The sequence below is a fragment of the Theropithecus gelada genome, chromosome 10 (assembly GCF_003255815.1).
Source record: "Theropithecus gelada isolate Dixy chromosome 10, Tgel_1.0, whole genome shotgun sequence".
NCBI classification, from domain to species: Eukaryota; Metazoa; Chordata; class Mammalia; order Primates; family Cercopithecidae; genus Theropithecus; species Theropithecus gelada.
The window spans coordinates 66,014,499-66,020,051 of NC_037678.1; the positions used below are offsets into that span (position 1 = coordinate 66,014,499).

The 5,553-nt window shown below is 49.0% G+C and overlaps 1 protein-coding gene across 1 annotated transcript in view; it reads left to right on the top strand.

The window, feature by feature from the left end:
* SLA2 (Src like adaptor 2) overlaps positions 1–5,553 on the top strand; it is a 37,357-nt gene that overhangs the window by 28,380 nt on the left and 3,424 nt on the right. The window lies entirely within an intron of this gene.

The window sequence follows — 5,553 nt, forward strand, 5'->3', positions numbered from 1 at the left end:
GGAGTCTCGCTTTGTCGCCCAGGCTGGAGTGCAGTGGCTGGATCTCAGCTCACTGCAAGCTCCGCCTCCCGGGTTTATGCCATTCTCCTGCCACAGCCTCCTGAGTAGCTGGGACTACAGGCGCCCGCCACCTCGCCCGGCTAGTTTTTTGTATTTTTTTTAGTAGAGACGGGGTTTCACCGTGTTAGCCAGGATGGTCTCGAACTCCTGACCTCGTGATCCGCCCGTCTTGGCCTCCCAAAGTGCTGGGATTACAGGCTTGAGCCACCGCGCCCGGCCTATCAACTGTATCTTGATTATCAAAAGTTACAAAAGCAAATCCTTTTTTCCACTCTGCCTGTCTTCCATAATTTCTATAGTTTTAATCTTGCCATACTTTTCAAAGGTCTCTCAAATTATATTCTTCTGTATCTTCTTTATTTTATTTATTTTTTTTGAGATGGAGTCTCGCTCTGTTGCCCAAGCTGGAGTGCAGTGGTGAGATCTTGGCTCTCTGCAACTTCTGCCTCCCAGGTTCCAATGATTCTCCTGCCTCAGCTTCCTGAGTAGCTGGGATTACAGGCACCCACCACCACACCCAGCTAATTTTTGTATTTTTAGTAGAGATGGGGTTTCACCATGTTAGCCAGGCTGGTCTTGAACTCCTGACCTCGTGACTTGCCCGCCTCAGCCTCCCAAAGTACTCGGATTACAGGCATGAGCCACCGAGCCCAGCCTTGTTTTTATTTATTTATTTATTTATTTTATTTATTTATTTTTATTTTTTTTTTTTTTTGAGACGGAGTCTCGCTCTGTCGCCCAGGCTGGAGTGCAGTGGCGCGATCTCGGCTCACTGCAAGCTCCACCTCCCGGGTTCACGCCATTCTCCCGCCTCAGCCTCCGAGTAGCTGGGACTACAGGCGCCCGCCACCACGCCCGGCTAGTTTTTTGTATTTTTAGTAGAGACGGGGTTTCACCATGTTAGCCAGGATGGTCTCGATCTCCTGACCTCGTGATCCACCCGCCTCGGCCTCCCAAAGTGCTGGGATTACAGGCTTGAGCCACCGCGCCCGGCCTGTTTTTATTTATTTTTTATTGAGGTGGAATCTCGCTCTGTCTCCCAGACTGGAGTGCAGTGGCATGATCTTGGCTCACTGCAACCTCCCCCTCCCAGGTTCAAGCAATTCTCCTGCCTCAGTCTCCCAAGTAGCTGGGATTTACAGGCATGTGCCACCATACCCAGCTAATTTTATATTTTTAGTAGAGACGGGGTTTTACCTTGTTGGTCAGGCTGGTCTTGAACTCCTGACCTCAGGTGATCCACCTGCTTCAGCCTCCCAGAGTGCTGGAATTACAGGCTTGAGCCCCATGCCCTGTCTAGATACATTTTCATTATTAATTTCTAACTTAATTCAATTGTGGCCAGACAACATATTTTTAATGATTTCAATCCTTTTAAATTGTTGGTTGGGCGCAGTGGCTCACAGCTGTAATCCCAGGACTTTGAGAGGCCGAGGTGGGTGGATCACGAGGTCAGGAGTTCGAGGCCAACCTGGCCAACATAGTGAAACCTCGTCTCTACTGAAAAAAGAGGTCGGGCATGGTGGCATGCGCCTGTAGTCCCAGTTACTTGGGAGGCTGAGGCAGGAGAATCGCTTGAACCCAGGAGGCGAAGGTTGTGGTGAGCTGAGATCATGCCACTGCACTCCAGCCTGGGCATCAGAGTGAGACTCCGCCTCAAAAAACAAAATTTTGTTACCACCCAGACTAATCCATCTAGAGTAATCCAGGTGTGCTTGAAAGAAAATATGTATTGCTGTCTCTGGGTGCCATGTTTTATGTCAAATCAAATTGGTTGACTGCATTATTCAAGTCTTCTATATCCCTATTGTTTTTGTCTTATTACTGAAGAGGATTAAAATCTCCATTCATGGATGTCTATTTCTCTAGGCAATTGTTAGGTTTCATTTATTTTGAAACTCTGTAATTAAGGACTTTTTGTCTTCTTGATGTGTACCTTTATTGCTGGTAATACTCTCGTTTTTGAATTCTGTCTGATATTAATATCCCACTAATATTCTCCCATTAATAAGCCATTCTAGCTTACTTATGGTTGTCTGAATGATATTTTTTTCCATCTTTTTACATGTAGCCTTTAATTTTTTATTTTTATTTTTATTTATTTTTTTCTGAGACGGAGTCTCGCTCTGTCACCCAGGCTGGAGTGCAGTGGCCGGATCTCAGCTCACTGCAAGCTCCGCCCCCCAGGTTTGCGCCATTCTCCTGCCTCAGCCTCCCGAGTAGCTGGGACTACAGGTGCCCGCCACCTCGCCCGGCTAGTTTTTTTTGTATTTTTTAGTAGAGATGGGGTTTCACCGTGTTAGCCAGGGTGGTCTCGATCTCCTGACCTTGTGATCCTCCCATCTCGGCCTCCCAAAGTGCTGGGCCTTTTTTTTTTTTTTTTTTTTAAGACAGGGTCTCACTCTGTCATCCAGACTGGATGACACAATCTTGGCTCACCGCGACCTTTGCCTCCCAGGCTCAAGTGATCCCCCTGCCTCAGCCTTCTAAGTAGCTGGGACTACAGGCTTGAGCCACTCTGCCTGCCTGGCCTTGTTTTTATTTTATTTATTTTATTATTTTTATTTATTTATTTATTTTGAGACAGAGTCTTGCTCTCTCACCCAGGCTGGAGTGCAGTGGCATGATCCTGGCTCACTGCAAGCTCCGCCTCCTGGGTTCACGCCATTCTCCTGCCTCAACCTCCCAGCAGCTGGGACTACAGGCGCCCACCACCACACCCGGCTAATTTTTTGAATTTTTAGTGGAGACGGGGTTTCACCGTGTTAGCCAGGATGGTCTCGATCTCCTGACCTTGTGATCCGCCCACCTCAGCCTCCCAAAGTGCTGGGATTACAGGTGTGAGCCACTGCACCCGGCCTTTTTTTTTTTTTTTAATTGAGAGGGAGTCTTGCTGTGTTGCCCAGGCTGGAGTGCAGTGGTGCGATCTCGGCTCACTGCAACCTCTGTCTCCCGGGTTCAAGCAATTCTCCTGCCTCAGCCTCCCAAGTAACTGGGACTACAGGTGCACGCCATCACACCTGGCTAATTTTTTTTTTTTTTTTTGTATTTTTAGTAGAGACATGGTTTCACCATGTTGACCAGGCTGTTCTCAAACTCCTGACCTCAGGTGATCTGCCCACCTCGACCTCCCAAAGTGTTGGGATTACAGGCGTCAGCCACCATGCCTGTCACTGGCCTTGGTTGGTTGGTTTGTTTATTTATTTATTTATTTATTTGAGATGGAATCTTGCTCTGTTGCCAAGGCTGGAGTGCAGTGGCACAATCTCAGCTCACTGCAACCTCCACCTCCTGGGTTCAAGTGATTCTCCTGCCTCAGCCTTCCGAGTAGCTGGAACTACAGGTGTGTGCCACCACACCCAGCTATCTTTGGTATTTTAGTAGAGATGGGGTTCACCACGTTGGCCAGGCTGGTCTTGAACTGAGATTACTGGGGTGAGCCACTGTGTCCAGCCTGTTTCAGTATTTTAAATGTGCTTATATGGCCAGGCACGGTGGCTCACGCCTGTAATCCCAGCTACTCAGGAGGCTGAGGCAGTTGGATTGTTTGAGCCCGGGAGCTGTCATCATGCCACTGCACGCCATCCGGGCAAGAGAGTGAGAGTATGGCTCTAAAAATAAATTAAAATCTGGCTGGGCGCAGTGGCTCACACCTGTAATCTCGAGGCAGGTGGATCACAAGGTCAGGAGTTCCAGACCAGCCTGGCAAATACGGTGAAACCCCGTCACTACTAAAAATACAAAAAATTAGCCAGGCATGGTGGCGGGCACCTGTAGTCCCAGCTACTCGGGAGGCTGAGGCAGGAGAATCACTTCAACCTGGGAGGCAGAGGTTGCAGTGAGCCGAGATTGCGCCACTGCACTCCAGCCTGGGCGACAGAATGAGACTCTTGTCTCCACACACACAAAAATAAAAAATGAAAAAATGAAACATGCAAAACTGGCAAAACTCTGTCACATGCATCAGTGTATGTAATGTATACATATAGGTTGAGGAGCAGGAATAAAACTGACATCCATGTGCCTACTTGACAGCTGAAATTACCTAACAAGCCCTTCGCAGCCCCCTCTCATGCTTTACTGTGTTAATCATACAGTTGCTTTTCTTCAGAGCTTTGCCATGTGTGCCTGTGCAACGTATAATGTCAGTTGGCTGTCTTTGAACTTTAAATAGAATCAGGCTGAATGTATGCTCTGTAATGTTTTTCTGCTTATTTCCAAGATTTCCTTATGCCTATATATGTAGCAGTTATTAATTTTAACTGCTGTATAGTACTACACTCTATAATCCACAGTTCTACTCTTGAGCATAAATGGGTTGTTTGCAGTTTTTGACTTTTTTTTTTTTTTTTGAGACGGAGTATCCCTCTGTCACCCAGGCTGGAGTGCAGTGGTGCGATCTCGGCTTGCTGCAAGCTCCGCCTCCCGGGTTCATGCCATTCTCCGGCTTCATCCTCCCGAGTAGCTGGGACTACAGGCGCCTGCCACCTCGCCCGGCTAATTTTTTGTATTTTTTTTTTTTTTTTTTTTGAGACGGAGTCTGGCTCTGTAGCCCAGGCTAGAGTGCAGTGGCCGGATCTCAGCTCACTGCAAGCTCCGCCTCCCGGGTTCACGCCATTCTCCGGCCTCAGCCTCCCGAGTAGCTGGGGCTACAGGCGCCCGCCACCTCGCCCGGCTAGTTTTTTGTATTTCTTAGTAGAGACGGGGTTTCACCGTGTTAGCCAGGATGGTCTCGATCTCCTGACCTCGTGATCCACCCGTCTCGGCCTCCCAAAGTGCTGGGATTACAGGCTTGAGCCACCGCGCCCGGCCATTTTTTGTATTTTTCATAGAGACGGGATTTCACCGTGTTAGCCAGGATGGTCTCAATCTCCTGACCTTGTGATCCACCCGCCTCGGCCTCCCTAAGTGCTGGGATTACAGGCGTGAGCCACCACACCTGGCCCGTTTTTGACTTTTACAAACAATGCTGCTGTGCATATTCTTGCCTGTGTGCTTCTGAGGTAATGTGCCTGGGTAGAACTGCTGGGTTGTAAGGTACGTGCATGTTCAGCTCATCTAGTTAATGCCAAACTATTTCCAAGGTGGCTTGTACTAATTTCTCTTCCACCAGCAGGGTGGGAGGTCCTACTTCTCCACTTCCTTGCCAGCATCTTCTTGACAGTGTTTTTGCATCCTAACACATCTGCCACCTGAGTCTTTGTAAGAACAGCCAACGTGGCCGGGCGCGGTGGCTCAAGCCTGTAATCCCAGCACTTTGGGAGGCCGAGACGGGCGGATCACAAGGTCAGGAGATCGAGACCATCCTGGCTAACATGGTGAAACCCCGTCTCTACTAAAAATACAAAAAAAAAAAACTAGCCGGGCGAGGTGGCGGGCGCCTGTAGTCCCAGCTACTCGGGAGGCTGAGGCAGGAGAATGGCATAAACCCGGGAGGCAGAGCTTGCAGTGAGCTGAGATCCGGCCACTGCACTCCAGCCTGGGCGACAGAGC